The following is a 23,161-nucleotide window of genomic DNA, read 5'->3' as shown; positions in this document are numbered from 1 at the left end:
AGTCTGCTACAGAACTGATTGTTACAGATTTTCACCTGGTTTGCATGGAAGAGTTTGATCATTTTGACTCATTTCCTATCAGTATTTTCTCAGAATTTACTTCAGTATACAAATAGAGTTTGTATTATGCTTACCAACGCTGAAGCTGTATATTAAACCATTCAAATATGATTTCTTTACTACCTCAAAGAACATTTGTTATCAGCTAAGAACCTAAAGGTCTCTGTTGTAAAAGAGGACAGGAAAAAAAAATAAGAGATTGGTTACAAGAAAAAGAAGAAAAAGAACAAGTAAAAGAAGGAAAGAATATAATATAGAGGATATAGAGCCTATTTATAATAAATACAATAACACACTAACAAGAAAGCATGTACTGATTCACAGTTTACCTGAAATTATAACTAATTTGCTTTGGTTTGCATGAAAATGCTAAAATAAATATTAGAAGGTCAGGTTTCCATTCCAATTTTATTGCTCACTAGCTATGTTATCCTTTAACACATCACACACACAATTTAGTTACTGTCTCTTCAGGAGTAAATATAAACGTCAGATAAATTTAGTAATTTCCAAAGCTAAAGAGTGGTATGGGCTCTGATAAAGTTTTTAATCTACCCATGACGAAGTTAGAAAGGTAAGAAAAATGTGTCTTTATTTTTACGAAATTAAATATGTTAAATTTAAGAACTTGTCTGATTGTAAAATTCTATCTTCCACAGTATACTGAGGTTTACATAATTCAGGACTAGGCTGAGGCTGCTAGTAACCAACATGTTAAGTTTCAATATTTATTAGATATGTAAGTGGAGCTCTCAACACATGGATAGACACAGGGTTTAGTCATAAATCATACGCTTCTAAAAATCACTCCTTCCTCCTATTAAGTCTTTTTTGTCCAACCTATACTCTTAAAATGGGCCCATCCTCACGGCTCTTAGATGCTTTAAATTTGTATAGATAATTCACAAATAGAAGGAAAAGTTATTAAGGAATACAGGAACACTATATACTTTTTTTTTATGTTCTTGTGAACCTACTATTCAATTTCACATTTGTTGGTTGGCACTTTTCAGAAATAGTGGATTTATACAATTCTAATTAGAGGCTGCTAATATTAGCCTAGCTCACTGAGATCCTGAATAGTCTGAATCCTTCTCCGGCTTTTGAGGACGCTCCAGAAACTTACCCAAATTCCACGAGTGGTGATAAATAGGCTTTTGACAAGTTTATTCCCTGTATTCCACTTAGTGTTTTAATAGAAGAGGTAAAATATTCTGAAAAGTGAAAATCCCTAAGTGTGGAGACAAACTGGCACCAAAGTTCTGCCCTAAGGCATGAAGAATTAAGGTTCTCTCCTTTTCTGTTCTTAAACACAAAAGCTAGATCTATTGCTACTTAAACCACTCTTTGCGTGAGAATTACTATCTCTCTTTGCTTTTTATCTCATATAACTCACCATTATTCCAACAATTATTTATTTTGTACATATTAGGCAATATGCTAAACATGAATGAGAAACAATATAGCTTTTCAAGGACCCTGAAAAGCTAAAACCTTTTGATTGTAGCCTAAGTCATCAGAATTAAGTACTATGGAAATGTTCAGGAAGAATGGTTTTTGGACACACATATTGTGCACATTCTCAGATTCCTTCTATCAATCACTTCTTCCTTTTTCTTCCTTACTGCCTACATGAAACAAATCACCCATTCACCTCTAGATTAGGATGAAATGTCCTACTGCAGGGTATGCAATTTGGCTTTTCATCCAACCTCTGAGAGGCAAGATGATGCAATCTGGAGTATTCGCTTCCTATGTCCTACTTTAACTAACAAACTTGCCAGACGAGCTCACATGCTGAGCAAACACGCTGAGCTGCTGAGGACCAGTTTCCTTGCCTTTCTGCAATTCATACAGAAGCAGAGACAGGCAGGTAAGGTTATATAGCACCATACTGCTGCCTTTCCTTACCTTTTTCCTTCTCATCTTCACCACCCTAGCATTGTACCTCCCAAACTACTGACACCTTAAACTTTGCCTCTGGCTCTGTCTTTAAAATATCTTGGACAAGACACATGGTTAACTTTGCTTAAGGATGATCATGGTTTTATGATATAAGAAGCAAAATATATTTTGTCTAAAAGTCAGATAAAAAAAAAAGTGTTGTAATATTGGCATCATTTTTAATCCTAAGAAGTATCCCATTCTTATAAAATCAAAATGAGCCACAGTCAAACAGTATATCTAGTAGGGCTCAATTATGGAACAAATCACACTGAGGGCAGTATCTCTGCATATATTTATAAGGTTGTATTTCACAGTCTCTAAGTTTACGAATTTTAAAGTATAAAGTATAAAATCTAGCCTGGATCATATTTGCTCAATAAGTCATTAGCCTATTTTATTAAATGCCTATCTACAGGCTCTCCTTTTATCCACCTATATTGTTATGTGAAAAATTAAATTTAAAATTATGACAAATAATTCCAAAGGGAAAAAAAGTCTTGTAATCTCATCATGTCATTAAAATTTGATTTAATATACTTATAAGACAGTCAAAGAAATGGAAATAACTCTGGTTACTGAAGACTGTAGCCCCATACTTCAGTAAGAAGAATGAAAGCAAGAGAGATCCTTTCATCAAAACATGGTTTTTCAATTCTCCATAAAAGGACATCTACCAGGGCACTTGGGTGGCTCAGTCACTTAAGCGTCTGCCTTTGGCTCAGGTCATGATCCCAGGGTCCTAGGATCCAGCCCTGCATAAGGCTCCCCTGCTCAGGGGGGAGTCTGTGTGCTCTCTCTCTCAAACAAATAAATATTAAAAAAAAAAAAAAAAAAAAAAAGGCATCTACCTCCAAAGCTTACCAATACATAAACAGTTGATCACAGAATGTCTGATATAGAACAAATACTTAATTGGACAAATAAACAAATTTTGACAGATCAACAGTCTATAGTTCACTAAATGCAATATTTTTACAAAAAAGAACTAGCTTTGTGGCATATCTTACCAATTTCAAAAACTGCAGCAATCTTTGATAAAGTTTCTAATAGTGTCAAATGACAAAACTAAAACAACTTAATAGCAAGTTTGATGTCTTTTACTCAAAGGAAAACAATCCATGAATTGGGGGAGTAGAGTGCCTCAAAAGCAGTGAAGCACTCTTCCTGAAGGATTTTGGGTAAGAGCAAGTTTTATAGAATGTGAGAAGAGACAGGGCACAATTGGCTAGGAGGTCAGGGATTACCTTAAAAGATTAACAGGTCCTACTTTCTAGGGTAAGTTAGCTAACACTGAATTGGAGGACTGTGATTGGTGTATATTAGGTTTCCTTGACAGGTGTTTCCAGAAAGTGCAGGTTGACTTAGGTTTAGACGTGTGATGTGGGCCAAGCCCCAAGGATGGCCTCCATTTTATGGATGCTGATATGGGAATTAACTTTACCTATTGTAAGAGACACTCAGCCCCCTTTCTACTGTTCCTAGCATTATAGAACAGTAGGTACTGTGAAAGGCAATTCCAAGACAATCCTGGAAAAATCACACCAGACATAATATTTCACATATTGCCTAGCTTGGCACAAAGTAAGATAACTATGCACTACATCCCATGTCCTAATTAGATCAGCGTACTTTGTTCTTCCACATCTAAGGCTATCTATAATTTCAGTTATATCAGTTATACCTATCTATAGCTATCTATAATTTCAATTATATCCAGAATAGTTCAGACACTGAAAGACTGACTTTCACCAACCAAACCTAGAGAAGACTGCCTATTGAACTTGTCAGGCGTAGAGCTTTCTAGTAACTGGAATAGTTTCCACTCCCTTTCTTAGTAACAGGCTTTCTGGAGGTGATGGGGTAATTGGAAGTTTATGTGGTGTTTATAGAGTTAATACACTGTGATAATTTATCTGAACCAGTAAGTATTCAGAAGTAATTTCTGGATTATTCAAATTTATAACTTTATTCTTTCTTAGGCTAGAATATCCTTACTTGCTCCTAGCTGGGAAAGTTGGAAAAATATTAAATAAAATACCTCTAAGATTACAGCAGGATTTCTAATGAACAAGAATGACTGAATTACAAATGCATGGGGGAGAAGTCTCTGCTGGTGGGTGGTATTTGTATTTTAAGAGGCAGCATTTCATGGATCATAGGTTCAAGCAAATACCCATTGTGCTAGACATTAACCGCCACTTAGCAATAGTGATAGAGAAGTAGAAAACATCTGGTTGTGGATAATGAGCCAGAGTTTCTCAGCACCCTTGGATGCTAATAGCATGGGGCAAAGGTCATCGTGGAAGGCCATCTGGCTCCCTCTGTAAAGATACGTAGAGATCTTTCCTATCACTGCAAATCACCAGCATATTTGTAAGACGCAGGCAAGAACATTTTCTGAGTAGTAAATATTTAACCACCAATTTTAAATCTCTTTCAAAATTTAAAATGAAAAATGTTTTATTACCGTTGTGGCTACTATTAGATTTGTATCACAAAATACTGAAACATGACCTGTGTCATGATAATATACAAATTTGCAAAACTTTATTATGAATACAAGACAAATCATTGCTCATATATGTAACTTATTCAGGCAGCAGAGCTGTTTGTAAAATTGTAATTTAGACGAAATTTGCTTTCAGCAAATACTATTTTCCCTTTCTGATTTTTCTTTAATTCTTACCTTCATCATATTTCTATCAAAAATTACTCAGTGAAAAACATGCTATCATTCATATAAATTTAAATATTCATTTCTTTTTTAACAACAACAACAAAAAGTATGAAACATCTATTACATATGAGATGGCATGCCTGGCATTGAGAACTCAACAAAATTCATGTCCTAAAGAACTGATATTTTAGTTATAGAAAAAGATTCCAGAAATGTTTACAAGACTATTCTGTAATGTAGTATAATACATGCTTTAATAGAAACACGTGCCGGCCCTTACAGGAGAATGGTCATGGAAAATTTCACTGAAGAAATGTTATCCAAATTCTGTCTTGTATAATGAGTAGGCACTGACAAATATTCCTTGCTTGATCAAATTTTAGTCAGGCTCCTGAACCTTCCCTAGGCCCATCTGTACACTTTCCTCTAAAATACTGTTTTAACAAGCATCCTAATAAGTCAGTTAAGCAAGAATCCCGGTACCCTGGAGACGAATCACCCTTGACTTGTAATTAAAATTTCTCATTCCCCAGCCTTAGTATCTGATCATCCCTGGTCTGCCTTTAGTAGGAATCCTGTGGGGTGAGTCCAGCAGACTCAGAAGGTACTATCCACAGAAATAAATAAAAAGGTAATACAAACGGTATTGTAAAAACTATTAATATATAACCAGAGGACTTTAAAGTTACGTTACTTTTACATACAACATGGGAAATGTGAAATAATATGGCTTCACTTCTTGATAATTTGAGGAATTTGAAAAATTAGATTAAAATGTATATTCTTAAATTACATTTTATACATTAATGTATACATTAATATACATTTAATGTATATTTTAATCTACTATTAAATTAGATTAAAATGTATATTTTTAAACTTAATACTAAACACTCCCATTAAATAAATACATTAACTAAATACCATCTATGCCACATCAGAAAGTAAAACCAAAGTAAAAGTGGTCTTTATAAGTAACAGCAGATAGATGAAAAAAACCAAATCATAAAACAACAGAAAGTACAAACCAAGGTAACAATAATATATCTCAATGTGATAATAAAATTTATCCTTAATGTATAAGAAACTGAATTTTCAGGTAAAGACAATAAATTAAAAGAGCAAAACATATCCCCATCTAAAATTTAATAATATCCATGTATATGTGTGTGTTGTGTGTGTGTATATATGTATATGTATACACACACACAACACACACATGAAACATACAAGCACCCCTAAAATTAAAAAAGAAGTAAGAAAATGATATGATAAACTTGGAACATCTTTTTCAGAGAAAGTACGACATGCAGGTGGGTTGAAATTCATTTACATATCAACTAGAGGAGCAGAAAAATATAGCTTCATAATTTCTTATTTAATTTTTACACAATCATTTACTACTCACTGCATATCCACGAGCTTTCCAACGTTTCCCATTCTCTTCATCGTTAGGCAATCTCTGGGTCTAGTTCTGGGAAATGGGTTGTGAATGAGAGAACATTATATCGTTTCTAAGCAGAAGCATGTAAAACTCATTATGCAACACCTCTCCCCTTCAGCTCTTTCTTTCTCTGTTGCGTAATTCAAGATCATCATGGATCACATATAGTGAAGCTGGAGCTTCTATCAATTTGGGTTCTTGCTCAGCTGTGATAAACACAAAGTATTAGCAAGGCATAAAATTTTGTTGTATTAAACCACTGATTTTTGTGTGTTGCTTGTTATACAGTAAAATCTAGTTTTTCTGCAAAAGACAGGATGATAAATATTTTACTCTTTGTGGGCTATTCAGTTGCTTTCTCAACTACTCAACCCTTCCTTTGTAGCACAAAAGCAGCTAGCCGCAATACATAAACAAATGAGTGGAGTTGTTTTTCAATAAAACTTTATTTACATAAACAAGCAGTGGGCCAGATATGGCCCCAGATATAGTTTGCTGACACCTGATCTAGACTATGTAGATAATAAAGTAACATCTTAATCATGAAATCGTACTTGCTAGATAGCAGAAATGTAAGGTTTGGTTCTATATGGTTCAAAGTTTAAAATGCTCTATGGAGGGGCGCCTGGGTGGCTCAGTCATTAAGCGTCTGCCTTCAGCTCAGGGTGTGATCCCGGCATTCTGGGATCCAGCCCCATGTCAGGCTCTTCCACTGGGAGCCTGCTTCTTCCTCTCCCACTCCCCCTGCTTGTGTTCCCTCTCTCGCTGGTTGGCTCTCCCTCTGTGTCAAATAAATAAATAAAAATAAAATGCTCTATGGAAGTAGTTCATTGACAGATGAATGGATAAAGAAGATGTGATATACATCAGAATGTTATTCAGCCAGAAAAAAGAATGAAATCTTTCCATGTGCAATGACATGGATGGAGCTAGAGAGTATAATACTAAGTGAAATAAGTCAGTCAGAGAAAGACAAATACCATATGATCTCACTCATATGTGGAATTTAAGAAACAAAGCAAAAAAGCAAAGGAAAGAGAGAGAGAAAGAGAACCAAGAAACAGACTCCTAACCATAGAAAATAAACTGATGTTACCAGAGGGGAGGTGGGTGGGGGGATGGGTGAAATAGGTGATGGGGATTAAAGAACACACTTACCATACTGGAAAAAATAAAATAAAATAATACAAATAAATAAAGTATCAGTAGCGCTAAGTAAAAATGCCATCAGTTTTCTAACCAGAAACCTTCACTGAGATGGATGGCCTCCAGTCTCAACTCAGAGTTCACATCACCTTTTGTTTTGAGCTAGTCATGACTGGAACTTTCAAGTTACCTAGTTTCCAAACCCCTTATTAAAGGATTTTGGACAATCACAGACTGAATATGACAAGATTATTTTATTATGATTTTATCACTGGATGATCTGCAGATGATGAGATCAAAGGATTATACTTACTAAAATCAGTACAGAAAATTGTTCTGCCCAATATTCCCCATACTTAGGTAATAATACACATCTCTCTCCAGGCCAAATCTAGAGAAGGAAATTTATGAAATATTCAGGTGTCTTTTCTCTATATTTTATTCTTCTTTCTTCAAAATGTCCTTGGTTTCAGAATTAATAAGACTTTCTTTAATTTCTTAACATCCTATTAACCTTCTATATGACAACAGTTTATGCCAAAGCCTTAACAATAGACAGCAAAACCTTCTGTATACAATTCTGTCTTCCCCAATGTAGTTCAATGATCACTAGCCATCTGTGACTACTTAAAATAATGAAAATCAAAGTTAGTTTTTCAGTTGCACTAGTAACATTTTAAGTGTTCAGTAGACACGTGACTAACATATTGGATGGTACAAACATAGACTATTTCTATCAATGTAGAAAGTTCTACTGTAGGGCACCTGGGTGGTTCAGTCTGTTAAGTGTCTGCCTTTGGCTCAGGTCATGATCCCAGGGTCCTGGGATGAATGCCCAGGCAGCCTGCTCAGGGGACAGCCTGCTTCTGCTTCTCCCTCTGTCCCATCCCTGGCTTAAGCCTGCTCTATCCATCTATCTCACATAAATAAATAAAATCTTAAAAAAAATAAAAGAAAGAAAGAAAGTTCTACTGTATAGTACTGCTATTGATAAAACTCAATAGAATTATCTACCATAGAGTAGATATTGCCTTGGTAAAGAGACCCTCTACTGCATCTGGCAATAAATCTTTTAGTTTCAGAAGCTTGTTTAAGAGGTGAAAGGTTATGAGGGAAAATGATTTAATCAAGAAATTTCATTATTTTAGGGGCGCCTGGGTGGCACAGCGGTTAAGCGTCTGCCTTCGGCTCAGGGCGTGATCCTAGCGTTCTGGGATCGAGCCCCACATCAGGCTCCTCTGCTATGAGCCTGCTTCTTCCTCTCCCACTCCCCCTGCTTGTGTTCCCTCTCTCACTGGCTGTCTCTATCTCTGTCGAATAAATAATAAATAAAATCTTAAAAAAAAAAATTTTTTTCATTATTTTAATATATGCAAATGATGTTATTCCTGACACATAACAAAAGATGATACAAATTTTTACCTAAACCATAACGATCCTTATAAATGTAATGAAAGATTTTATAGTGAGAGAAAAGTTAAATAGATAAAATTCTTAAAAATATACATTAAATATATCTTCTCCAATTGGAAGAGAAGGGATATAACAGAGGCAGATAGGCAACCTGGTGGGTAATGTTTGTGAACCAATACAGAAAGCAGAGACTGAAAGGAGAAAGTTCCCTTTCTATTGAACAGATGCAATCAACAGTTACTGAGCAGCAAGAACAACCTTTAATATTCAACCTTCTATTTTTTTTTTTCCCCTTGATATCCTGAAAGAGGCACTGGAAATGAGAAAATAAACTTGGAATCATAGTGCAGAGCTAATTTTCTGCAACAACAAACAGGAAATAAATGAAGACAAAAGAAATGTGAAATAAGGCAGGAATCACTGAGGGAGAGTGGGCCCCAGGGAAAGACGTTTGGGAAGTGCCAATGCCCCCAAACATTTACACTGACATATCTGAAACTCATATGTTGAATGCTTGCTTTATTTATTTTTTTTTTCTTTTTTACAGGCCTGGAGAACAATTGAAACAGTAGTTTAGGGATCAGTAATTTAAATTTGGAAATAAATATCCACAAATGCTGATGAACCTTTCTCCAAGTGAAAGCTTGAAACTCAAAGACAGCTGCCACATAAATGAGATACAGATGCATTGTGTGGAGCTGTTTGGGAATGTTAGTAAAATTAAACAAAAAATGAACAGAAAATAAACTGTAGTGAAGCTGAGCTGTTGCTCTCCTCCCACCTACTTGTGCAGCAGAACTGTGGCTACTATTACCCATCTCTCAAACGACAGATTTGAAGAAAGTCACTCAGGGCATAAATGAGGCCAAGAATTAGTCCAGGAGAACTCACCCTCATTATCTACAGATAAATAAATGACAAACATAGAGCTACCCGTATCTAACAATCATGGGTAGCACACTGTTAAAAAAATAATAAATAAAGACAAGACAAGAAAGGAAAAAAAAAGGAAAAGAAAAGAAAAATTGCTACAAACGGAAAAAATAAAAAGAAACGAACATGTAGAACAAAGAAAAAATTTTACAAAAATGATTTTCCAAGCAAATATCCCACCAGAAGAGATACTTCTCTGCAATAAATATTTTGTGCCAATGTTGAAAATGAAAATAGCATCTTATCTATGAGAAGGAGAATCAAAATGATACAAAAAATCAACAGGAATGAAAAGGAGACTCAGAGAAAAAGTAACAGACAACAAAAGCACAAAAGCAATATCATCACAAAACCACTACCTAAGTTAGAAACAAAGAACACATGCATATGCGTACACATACAAAACCACAACTGAAAATTTAATATGACCAAAAAAAAGGGAAAAAATGAAACTTGAGAATATTGCAGAGAGTATAAAGGGATAAAAAAGATGATATAGTTAAGAAAAAATCTCATCAGCATAGAGAAATGAAAGTAAAAATTGAACACATAGAATTTTTTTTTAAATCAAATATATAAGCACTAAAATCACAAATCTCAGAAATGGAATGAAAATTGCATTTGCAAGTAAAATAAGGATGCCATTTTCAATTAAAACTATAATTCCTAATAATCAATACTAGACATATTATGGAAAAATTAATGATGACAAAAATTCTTAAAATATCTTTGTTAAGAACAAAAAAAAGTAATCCATAATTAAAACAACTGACCTCAAACACTCCCAATAAACACTTTTTCTTCCCTAGATGTTAGTGTAACAAGATCAATAATTCTTTTCTTTTTTTTAATGAGTAAATAAAGCAATACATAAGTCATCAGAGTATGAATGCAGCAGAATGACACAGTCAAAATTTTAAGATCTGGAGAATTATGACCAAATAAATTCTATAATTAAAAGATAAATCAAAATAAGGACATATTAATGGGGAAATACAGCATGTAGCATAAATGAGCAGGTAGTGAATACTGGAATCCTTTCAAACTTACAACATACATGATATAACAATGGGGACTACAGTTATAAAATGATGCAAATAAATCTATAATTAATAAACATAAAAATAGTAAGATTTTTATGAGCTGGGGAAAATTGCATCCTTACTAGCAAAACTATCATAGGTTAGACAGAAAGTATATGAGTTAAGAAGTGTAACTGTATTAATGTTATATCTTTGGGCGTGGGAGTCATCGGATAGTTTTAACCACCACTGAGGATGTAACGGTTACCACCTTATAACTCTCACGTTACTAGTAGAAAAGAGAAAAACAAATCAACCTAGAAAAAGTATTAGAAACAAAACTAAAAATTTCTATTATCTCAGATGACACAATTAGGACTTAAGTTTACATTGGTTAATATAAATTCGATCTACTTACATACTAAAGAAATGTACTTTTTTTGTGTTACATTGAAATAAGGTGGTTTTTTTTTTTTTAATGACTCAGAAAATTGGATAAAGACCATCAATTTACCAAGAAAGAGCTGGCAAAAGGTGGGACTGATATTAGTTTCATACAGAGTGATCAGTCACTCCCCAAACTAAGACCGTCTTAATCTTAAACTCAGTTTGAGGGCACAGAGTTTTAGCACAACAAATAATGGCTTAAGCAGCAATTTGCTTTACTGGTTGTTCTCTTTGAAGTCTTACTCACTGAGAGGACACTTACCCACCAAGGACATGCCTTTAGCTATGTCCATGACAAAACCCTAGCTGTCATACCCTAATTGTCAAAATTAGGGAGCCATTAAATAAGAAGATTATCTTTGAAACTGAACAGTACTAAACAGAATATCCATAATCTATCATTTTTCTGTGGGAGCTTAATATTTAAATATGAACATGAATAAATACATCCTTGCATTGGTGACTAACATAACTAAAATAACTTTTGCAAAACACAAAGTTCAGTATTTAGCATGCAGCAGACCATAAGTAAATGTTAGTCCTCATGCTTCATTCCAAATCCTTTATTCCTACTGAGTTTCTTCCTTTCTTCTTACTTTCTCCCTCAGAGCTTAGTCATGCTTCTACTCTTAAAGGAAATCTTGATGCCTCAATCTCTTTTGCCTTCCTGACAGATTTCATGAAGGGAACATTGTCTTCCAACCCTCCTACATTCCTATGCTTTACCCACTTACATAAAAGTTCTGCCATCCCTAGACTATGCCAACGCACTGAAAATTCAGCTCTTATTAGTACACAGGTGAGTGGGTGTAAGGGTAATATTGATTTAGATGAATTTAATCCCATGTAAAATAATTTATTGATAATAATCCTTATGTTGCTTAGGTAAAGATTTACAAAATTACTTGCCCATTTTAAGTATTAAGATAATGTATTTGCCCTTCTCCTATTTGCTATGACAAAGCATGAGACTTAAATAAAGGTCATGCCTGAAAGACATTATTTCTTAAATATTAGCTAAGTTTATTCTTTTTTTCAGAATTGACATTTCTGGGCTGCTATGCTGTCCTAGGAAGCAATACCATTTGTTGTAAGCTACAATACATACTCCCTTAGCTGTAATCAAAAACTTTTCAAACAGAACGCACATCAGTTAAAGACTAACTTCTACAGGAAGTTCCTCATCATTTCAAAAAGGAACTGCTTATAATGCATAAAAAAGTTCACAGCAATTTTTATACGTCTGCAGAGTAAAATGCTCTTTATAATGTGAGGTATCTCTCATTTTTTAATATGTAGGTTAGCGGCACAATTTTCACTTGACTGAAAATATAATTTTGCTTTTTAAAATTATTCTGTTTTTTAAAGTGTGTTAAATTACTTATTTCTTCCCCCCAAATCTTCCTTGGTCTGACATAAAAAAAGATTGAAATCAACTGCCTAGCCAGTATATTTTAGATTAAGCTGCAAAATTAGAATATAAAAGAATACGTGTAAAGGAAATATTTATCTTAAGCTTAGGTTATGTCAACACGCATTCAGGATGAAGACACGTTCATGAAAGAGTTTGCAACCAAGGGTAACAGGAATAATGAAATCTGGAGAACTGAATTAAGGCGGGGAAAAAAACCTACCTGTTGATTGAAAAAGGAAACTTAAATGTGGGCAATAAAAACAGATCATCTGAAGTTCAAATCTGACCAAACGGCACTTTATATTTTTCTCATACTTGGAGTTCCTTAAAAATACGGTAAGCATTTGGCCAGTACGGCCAGGCGCGCAAGCGGCGCGAGCGGACGCAGGGCGGGCAGAGTCTGGAGAGGCTGAGCGTGCGGTGGCGGCGGCGGCGGCGGCGGTGGCGGCGGCGCCGGTGGCGCCAGCGGCGGACGCCTCCCGCGCGTGCGCTAAGCCTCTCCAGACACGGCGCCCCAGCGTTTGGGGGGGGAGGCGCTCTTCCTCCCTACTTTCCTCCCTTCGGTGGGAGTGCGCAGCCACCATCTCCTTCCCGCCGCTGGCCTTCCTTCAGACCTCACAGCACGAGGTGAAGGGGGAGAACAGTAGGGTGGGCATTTCCGAACAAAAATAGCGTAAATTGCATATTAGCTTTAGGAATCCACTTGGCATGTTTGGGAAAAATTTGATTCAACTTATCTGTAAAACCGCATAAAGGATGGGACATGGATGAAATTTAAGAGGTGTGTTTCACTGACCAGTTATTAAAGACTGATCTAGATTGTCTCTGGCGTACAGATTAGAATGGGAAAGATGGAAAGTCAGAAAGTATTCACAGAACCATTTCAGCAGTCCAGGCAGAGTAATGAGTTAATAGGCAAGGCAATGGCAGTGAGAATTGGGAAAAATTGAGACATCCTGAAAAACAGTAAACTAAATGTTCTGATTGGCTAGTTGTAGAAAGGACCAGGGAAAATTCAACTTTATTTGGCAATGTCTAACTTGAGGATATATAGTGGTATATAAATAGGGAAGTGAGAACCTTTAAGAGAAAGGTGTTTATTTAATACATGCTGAGTTTGAAATGACATGTGGGCATTTACAAGATAGTGTCCAGTAAGTAGAATGTGAAGAAGAAACTCCAGGACACACATCTGCACGTGTTGAAGAATACTAGGGAAGGAAATGGTGGTTAAAGAGAAAATGAAAATTTAACAGAAAAGATAAAATAATTAGCCATTGTCCCAAAAGAAGCAGGGAGGACTTAATCACATACATTGGCATTAGCCCTGGAAAACCAGAAAGACAATGCTGTTCGTAGGTTTAGCCTTGTAGGAAATTGCCAAACTCTCTTACAAAGTGGCTGTACCATTTTATATTCCCACCAAGGATGAATTCCTGTTGCCACATACCCTCCTTTGCATTTGGTGTTGTCAGTGTTGTTTTGGCCCTTCTCATGGGTGTGTAGTGGTATCTCACGGTTTTTCTAAGTTGCATTTCCCTGGTGACTTATGATGTGGATCATCTTTCCATATGTTTATTTGCCATCTGTATATCTTTTTTGGTGAGGTGTCTGTTCCGGTCTTATACCCATTTTTTAACCGACTTGTTTTCTTACTTTTGAGCTTTTTAAGTGTTCTTTACAATATTTTGGACAATAGTCTTTTATCATATATGTTTGTTGTAAACAGTTTCTCACGGTGTGGCTTGTCTTTCATTCTCTTAATGGTGTCTTCGACAGAGCAGAAGTTTTCAATTTTAATAAAGTCCAGCTTATCAATTTTTTCTTTTATGAATCATGCTTTGGTTGCATATAAAAAGTTGTTGCCAAGCTCTGGATTTTTTCCTGTGTTGTCTGCTAGGAATTTTATACTTTTGCATTTTACATTAATGTCTATAATTCATTTTAAGTTAATTTTTGTGAAACTTTGTTTTTTTGGTTTTTTGCATGTGGATATCCAGTTGTTCAGCACTATTTTTGAAGACTATCCTTTCTTCATTGTGTTGGCTTTGTTCCTTTGCCAAAGATCAGTTGATTGTACTTGTGTGGGTCTGTTTCTGGGCTCTTATCCATTGATCTCTTTGTCTGTTCTTTTGCCTACCACACTGTCTTGATTACTCTTGCTTTTATAGTAAGTCATAAAGTCAGGTGGTATCAGTTCTCAGACTTTATTCTACCTCAGTAGTGTATTTGCTATTCTGGAACTTTTGTCTTTCTGTGTAAACTTAACATCAGTTTGTTGACATCCACAAAACTGACTGCTGGGATATTGACTGGACTTATACTGAATCTACAGATGTTACACATTTTTAATTTCCCTACCCAGTTTAACTGATTTCATATATTAATTTTGGGATTTATTTAGATTTATTCATCACGAGTGCAGAAAAACCACTATAAAGTTTTTCATCATTCAAAGTAAATTGACATCAAGTTAACTAAGAGTTTGCTTAGAAAATACATCATTTCTCAGGGAATTCATTTCTTCCATCATCATCTGAAAGTTACTTTTTCTTGTAGGACTGATGTTTCATTGTATCTCTCTCAGATTTTACATTTTTTGGATATATTTATAATATGGCTGGGGTGGATTAAATAATGACCTTTGAACAATATTTATGTCTTAATCCCCAAACCTGTGAATAAATTACATACATTGCCAAAGGACTTTGCAAATGTGATTAAGAATTTTGAGATAGGGAGATTATCCTATGCTATCTAAGTGAGATCAATAGAATCTCAACGATCCTTGTAAGAGGGAGGCAGGATGATCACAGATTGGAAAGGTGACATGATAATGGAAACAGAGCAGAGGGATAGAGAGAGATGTAAGAATGAAACAGAGGTCAGAGAGAAGAGAAGATGCTATGCTGCTGGATTTGAAGATAGAGGAAGGGGTCATAAGCCAGAGAATGCAGGCAGCCTACAGAAGCTAGAGAAGGCAAGGAAATAATTTAGATCCTAAAGCCTCCATGGCAATGGGCTTGCATCAGCCTTGATTTCAGCCCATTGAAACAGATTTCTGACTTCCAGTCTGCAGAAATGTGAGCTAATAAGTGTGGGTTGTTTTGAACCATTTAAGTATGTGGCGATTTGTTACAGCAGCCAGTAGGAAACTACTACTGGAGTTCACTGTATCTTCTTCAGTTTTCTTCTTTTTAAACTGTCCCCACTGGAGTATTTGTATCGCGTGTTGTTAGTAAATTTTGTGATAAGTAACTGGAAGCAAAATCCAACCAACTCTCTATGTGTATGTATGTGTGTGTAAAAATATACATATATGTACACCTGCATATATATAGCTACACGTATAAGTAGAAAAAGAAACCTGAAATTTCATTTAGTCAACGATTCTGTCTCATTTGAATATATTCTGTAACTCAACCTTCCAGTATATCTTTTTCAGTGATCTGGGAAATCTCAGATATTACTTGAAATTTAATTCTATATATTTTTAGAATTCCTTTCAGCTTAGTTAGTAAAAAATTTTGAACTTAAATCTATGCTTAATCTAATATTCATTTCAATCTGGTGGTTAATTTAGTATTGTATGTGCAAAACATGTTTTAACACGAAGGCTAAAATGTAAAAATAGGTTGATATATTTCAGTATGAATTTGAATGGGGAAGTGATTCATTCTCAAATGTCCCTAGATTTTTTTTAACACAGTAAAATAATTTTACTGTAGTTCATAAAATGTAATAAAACTGCATTGAAAATAAAATTATTGAAGAAGTGATACTTTGAATTAGTCCATCATAAATAATAGATGTAATAGATTTCTGTTCATATTCTTTCTCACTAGCATTTAGTTATTTTTGTTTTCTTATAATTATTTTTGTTTTCTTAAATTTCCAATAATCATATTAAATCTGTTTATTTTAAATTAAGAAGTTTGATAGTAATTTTTCCAATAAATTTTGTGCTTGTGTATTACTTTAGGATAGAATTTTCCGATATGTACTTTAGAAAAAGAATATTAGACTTGGTAGCTGCAACAAACTTATACCCAACTGTATACAGCTCTATAACTATGATGAAAATTAAAATTACTTTTTGCCTTTGTTTAACCATTAAAGAATTCTTGTACAGTATAAAAGATATGGTGGTAAGTTGCACTGTTTTTCCCAAAGTAAAAACTTATAATATTTGCTCATTAATTATGCTGTTTACTGAATTTTTTTTTTTAGATACACTTTATTAAGGATGTTCCTTTGTTAGAATATATCGTGCATTGCTAAAATATCTTTTTGTTGCTATGAGTACTGGGGCCAGTAACTAAGTATTGTGATCTTCTGCAGAGCATTGCCTTTGGATAAAGGAAGCTGACTGGCCTAGAGAAATGTAAGATGTTATACTCCCTTTGGTGTTAGACGACTGAATAATATGAAGATTGAAGCCCAGCCATTTTCTATCAAGGTAGAAACACTGGTTTTGCAATTTATATTTCAGCTGCCTATTAATGACACTAAAATTAATTTTTGCCAAATATCTCGTTTTTGTTCAGTCCTTTCCCTAGGCCATGCTTCTGTGTCCTTTTATAGTATTTTCTGGAGGAGTGGATTTTCCAAAAAAGCAATATGCATATGAATCTCTGTCTCAGGGATTCTAGGTCCTTCTTGGGAACCTGACCTAAGACATCTTCTATTTCTTATTGACTATGATTTTGTGTTATGAATAGATTGTGGGTATATGTATTTCCTGTCCTGATTCGTGGTGATAATTATATTGTTTAACTTTTTTTTAAGGGGTTAGCAAATACTTTAATTTTTATGTAGGTTTATTTACATCAAAAGTAGAGGTGACTGCTGAAAAGGATCAAACAAGCAGACAATGTGTACTACTATGGAGTGTTTTACTCATTTTGAGTAACTGAAACAATGTGGGATTGTATTGATTGATTTTTCGATGACAAAGAACGTTTTATTTCAGGTATTAACCATTGGTCATTGTTTTAGTCCGTTTGAGATGCTATAACAAAATAACCATAGATTGGGTGGCTTAAAAACAACAGAAATATATTTTGCCTGGTTCTGGAGGCTGATAAATCCAAGATCAGGGTACACATAGCTTGTATGTTTTATAAATGATGATCTTAGTCATTTAATTGATATATTTAGTCTGATTTAATATAATTTCTGCATTTTTTAAATTTAAATCTATCATTTTTTCTGTTTTCTATTTTCCTCACCTATTTAATGTTGAGCTCTCATTTCTTGCCTTCTTTTGGATAAATTAATTTTATTATTACATTTTTATCCTCATTACCTTGTTAGTTACACATTTTCTTAATCTTCCTTTACTATTACACTGAAGATTAAAACATTTGCCCCACTTATTAAAATCCATATAAATTAGAATTTTTTAATCACTTTCAGGATATGCCAGAATTTTAAAACATTTTAAATATATTTTCCCTTTTCTGCCTTTCATTCTACGGCCATATTGTCTTTTACTCCTCTGTGTACATTTTATGGGAGGCTGGGTGGCTCAGTCAGTAAGGTGGCTGCCTTTGGCTCAAGTCATGATCTCAGGGTCCTGTGATCAAGCCCCATGTCGGGCTTCCTGCCCAGCAGGGAATCTGTTCCTCCCTCTTCTTCTGTGATCTCTCTCACTCTCTCTCCCTCTCTCAAATAAATAAAATCTTTAAAAAAAAATCCTGTGTATTTTAAACTCCATGACACATTATTATTATGATTTTGTGTAAACATATAATTTGTTTGGCTCTCCACATATTCACTCCACCTCTTACTTTTTGTTACTTCCTTATCCCTTATTTGTTATGGGAACAATTTTGTTTTGCCCTGAACTCCCTCAATCCTGGTTTCATTGTGATGAATTCTGTTTTTTTTCCCCAATATCTTAATATTTTTACTTGTTTAAGTATATTATTGTGTATTGAATTCTACTTCACTTTTATGTTGCTCTATATTTTATCTTATGGTATTCTTTCTTTATTAATTTTGTTACTCTTGATCTCTAAAGTCAGTATCTTTTTTTCTCTACTTTATCTTCACATTTTAGAAGTTTTACTCTTATATCACCAGGTGAGGTTTTCTTTAAATTTGTGCTTCTTGGAATACATATAGTCTCTTAAAATTATTTTTGTTTCCTTTCAGCAACTTTAGAAACTTCTCAGCTATTATCAAGTAGGTAATACTTGTCCCAACCAGTTTCTTTTCACTTTATAGGACTCTAAATACACCTGTTGTAAATCTTGTGATCATCTCTCATATAACTTTTATACTATTTTTTAAAAATATTTTACAACATTTTTTTTCCTTTACATACTTCAGTTTAGGTATTCTTTTTTGTCCTACTTTCCAATTCACAATTCTCTCTTCAAAAGTGTCTAATGTATCATTAATTTCCTGTTGGTCACAAGCTTTCCCATAGTGTATTTTTAGTTTCTAGATTTCTCATTTGATCATTTTTATAGATTTAAGCATTCTGCTGAAATTATCAGTCTTTTCACTTAAATTCTGAACATATTAGTCATTATATTTAAATTTTAATAGCTCCTGTATTTCTATTTCATAGAAATAGAAATCTTTCTGTCTTTCTGTGTATGCTGGGAGTTTTAGTGAACACTTCTGAAAGCCACATTATCTTTGCTTGAATGCAAGATATTTTATCTAAAAAAATTTAGAATTAAAGTCAAACCTCCATTTGATGTAACCTGTTGCCTGGAAAGTTTTACTTTGTTTCTGGCATACATTTTGAATAGTGATGTATTATCTTAATCCAATCAAAGATTGATCTGTTTTGCATCTGTTTTATATCCCAATGTAGCCTTTTTAGAGTTCCACCTGAAACTCCTAAGTGTTTATTAGGCCTTCCTCCTAGGTCAGCCCTAGACTCATTTTTTTTTTCTTTTTATTCTTAAGTATTTCTACATGAAGGCTTTCTGAAAGACAAACCTCTGCTCAGTTCTCACCCTCTGGGTAGCCATTTCCTCCTTCTCAGAATCTCAGACTTTTCTACAGAAATTTTAGAATTGGCAGTGCCTTAATGTTGGGCTGTCTCGTAAAATAGCTACCATTCACATATGGCTAATAAGCACTTGAAATACAGTTGAAGTGGAATGCGCTGTAAGAGTGAAGTTCATATATTTTACTTAGAAGACTTTTTGAAGACTTAACACACACAAATATTTTTTTCCAGCTTTTCTTGGTGGTCTTATCAATAATGTTGATCAGTGGGACACCTGCGTGGTTCAGTCAGTTAAGTGTCTGCCTTCAGCTCAGGTCAATCCCAGGGTCCTGGGGTTGAGTCTCTCATTGGGCTACTTGCTCAGTGGGGAGGCTGCTTCTCCCTCTGCCTGCTGCTCCCCCTGTTTGTGCTCTCACTCTCTCTGAGAAATAAATAAATAAAATCTTTAAAAAAATAATGTTGATCAGAAACATGGAGCCCATTAATTTCTGAAGCAGAAGTTTCTAGACTGGAAATATTTGAAATATGTAAATATTTTTAAATAATAGTAACTGAGAATTAGCCACCAAGTGGTACCTGGGTGGCTCAGTTGGTTAAGCGTCTGCCTTTGGCTCAGGTCATGATCCCAGGGACCTGGGATTGAGCTCCACATCGGGCTCCATGCTCAGTGGAGAGCCTGAGTCTCCCTCTCCCTCTGCTGTTCTCCTGCTTGTGCTCTCTTGCACTCTTGCTCTCTCTCTGTCAAATAAATAAATAAAATCTTTAAATAAAAAAAATAAAAAAAAAGAACCAGCCACCAAGTTTAAAGCCATAAGTTTTAAATGTTATTTTTAAAGTTTTCATATGCACATGCAAATGGTTTTAATAAAAAAATTTTAAGTAATACAAAATGTTTGTCTAGGGGAGATTCCAACATACTTCAGACTTAATACAGCCCCTAAATTCAGCCCTATCCCAAATTACAAGGATCATTACCCTAAAAGAAAACTCTTCTGGCAAAGGATTTACACAGCTGATAAAGTTAAGAAAAGCATGTTATAGGCACACAATATTGAAGTTTGGTTTTATGTTCCATAAACATTAAAAAAGCATCCCTAAATTTAGGGAATATAAAGCAGCATAGATGGTATTTTATAGAATTACACTAATAATAAAAGGTCCTCATTAGTTAATTTTCCTTTACTAACTCCATTGAAAAAATCGCAACATCTGCTCTACCTTGAACTGAGATGTTATTGAAGATGTTATGCATTTTGATAGCCTTTTCCCCCATAGTATTGGGCTCACCATCCAAAGTATTGAAGCACTTTTATTTTATTATTTCTATCAGATCCAAAAAGTAAGATCGATGCTTAAAATGGAAGAAATTCATTTAAACTTTATTTAACATATTCAGCTTAATATAGGAGAATTGCAAATGAGTACTGGTCAATAGGTGTTTTCATAAACCCTTTAACACTTACAACTTCATCTATTAAAAGTCATATAATAACATTTTGATGTAGGACTCTAGACATTACTTCATCACATACACATATACACTCTCTCTCATGCAGAACAAGATATTTGGATGTGAAAGTCCAAGGTATATTTTTAGTTACTTTAGCTACTTTATTGCTTATTCCTCTATGAGAAATCATCTCCCTTTTCTTCTATAAAATTATAGTTCCGTTTTTTCCTGATAATTGCTACTAGAAGTGACTCTGAAAGCACATGTAAAAAATAATTTTGCCTGCATTTTATTTTTATTTAATTATAGTAAGAAATAAGAGACTATTAACATTATTGTTGTTTTAATTAAAAAAAAAAATGATTCCCTTTGTTCTCCAGTGGCTCTATTGGAAAGTCTTTTCGGTTATACCAATGTCTGAAAAAAGGCATTCATTACTCTGGGTGAAGTATGTAAAAAGAACTTTTGTTTTTAGCATCATAAAAGCTTGCTTGGCCCCATAAAGGTAGTCTTCAGACAGGAGACTGATCGTTTTTGGGTACCTAGGTTCCAAAATGGGGAGATACTGTGGGTCTAGGGAGCAACAGGTATGAAATGCCAACCTGGACAGGGAGAATGGATTCTCATTTGGGGGCTGGGATTAAAGTTATCTTTCAGAATCAGCTACTGTGGTGCATGGTTCTGATTTAGAAAAAAATGACTAAACATGAGAATATGAAATAAAACAGGTATGTCTTTAGCATCCAGTACACGTGGAACAGTGACTGTGTGGCAGGACACTCTTTTTATACCTGTGTCTATCCCCTCCCAAAGCTCTCCTCTCACTGGACTGGTTAACTGGAGGGACTTAGAGCATTGAAAATAAAAACATGTGCAGTGGCTTATTTCTTACAAGTCTTTTAATCTAGGGAAAAGAACATGAAATCATTAGTCATCTCATAAAAGGATTCCCTTACTTGGCTTCTGTGAGTATCCAAAGGGTGACTGCTGAAACAAACCCACACACATGGCCACACAAGAGAAGAAGACACTCACGAACCAAGATGAACCCGTGGAAACAGCACAGGCCAACTTCTTAATGAAGATGAAAAATTCTCTTCTATTTATGACACAATGTGCAGAAATTACCTTGACCCGCAGCAGAGATAACCCTTGGTATTTATGTTAAGGAAATACTTCCTGGATTCACTTTCATTTTGTGCCTCAGGGAATAAGCAGTACATATGAAACAGAACATAAAAAAGCTACTGCATAAGAAACATCTCTCCATGGGTGATCAGCCGCATCCAAACCAAGGTTCACCAGCATCTTTATAACTTTATTTCTTCATTTTTAGGTTAACCTGGAGGCATGATGAACATCTTGCAAAAAACAAAACAAAACAGAAAAACAAAATAAAAACAAACCTTATAATCACCATGGAATAGGAGAGAGGGCATCTGAGTATTTAAGCTCCTCTGGTTCAAGCAAAGTCCCTAGAGTTAGAGAGGAGAGAAGATTTGCTCTTCCCTTATGTTTTGTATTCAATAGTGGGAAGAGAACATATATATTTTTCAAAATATCCAGAAGATCCAAGCACAAATCGTGGGCCATCGTAGGTATTTGAAAAACAGCTATTTTGATTTTCATTTAAAATCAAAAACAAATTGGAGTGATTTGGAATACACAGGGAGCTAACACTATGGAACAGTAAGCAAATCACATGGAAATAGTGGAAATAACAGACACTATCAAGAAGGTTGTACAGGGCAGGGAGAGGAGCAAATAAAAAAGGAAGAAACTGATGAAGACTCGAAAAAAGATTAACGTCCCTTGTGAGCACAGCCCTACAGCTGATCGCACAAGTCTGATGTGAGGGCTGGAGCAGAGAGAGCTGCACCTATCACTACCTCCTGCGTACTCATGAGATCTCTGGAGATGAAACACCAACAAAGGCACTAATTTATCTTTCCTGGAGGTTTCACTTATCATTTAACAAAAAGACAGGCACGATTTTTTTCAAAGATTGGGTTTTTTTTGTATTATGTTACCTACAGAGACCACAATAAAGCTGCATGCTTTATGGAGCATGTAAAATATAGGCCTTATCATCATTTCTACCTCATGCAATGGTGGTCAGTCATACAGGAGGAATCAGAAACAGGGGCAAAAGCTAACATGACCATATTTTTTAAAATATATGCGTATTTCCTTAAAATATACAATTAACATTGGGGCAGTCTATATCTTTACTGC

General features: G+C 34.7%; 1 long non-coding RNA gene across 6 annotated transcripts in view; it reads left to right on the top strand.

Moving 5' to 3' along the window:
* The first annotated feature begins 1,849 nt into the window (after positions 1-1,849).
* LOC130543338 (uncharacterized) overlaps positions 1,850-23,161 on the top strand; it is a 216,224-nt gene continuing 194,912 nt past the window's right edge. For 5 of the 6 annotated variants that reach the window (XR_008958629.1, XR_008958633.1, XR_008958631.1 and 2 more), the window contains exons 1-2: positions 13,025-13,130; positions 16,845-16,962. This is a non-coding gene — a long non-coding RNA (uncharacterized LOC130543338). Of the gene's footprint in view, positions 1,934-13,024; positions 13,131-16,844; positions 16,963-23,161 lie in introns of those variants that run through there. The other variant, XR_008958632.1, reaches the window with a different exon arrangement.

This window comes from Ursus arctos, unplaced genomic scaffold, assembly GCF_023065955.2.
Source record: "Ursus arctos isolate Adak ecotype North America unplaced genomic scaffold, UrsArc2.0 scaffold_11, whole genome shotgun sequence".
Taxonomy (NCBI): domain Eukaryota; kingdom Metazoa; phylum Chordata; class Mammalia; order Carnivora; family Ursidae; genus Ursus; species Ursus arctos.
Note: the sequence above shows the minus strand (reverse complement) of the source record. Positions and strands in the feature narration are given on the sequence as shown.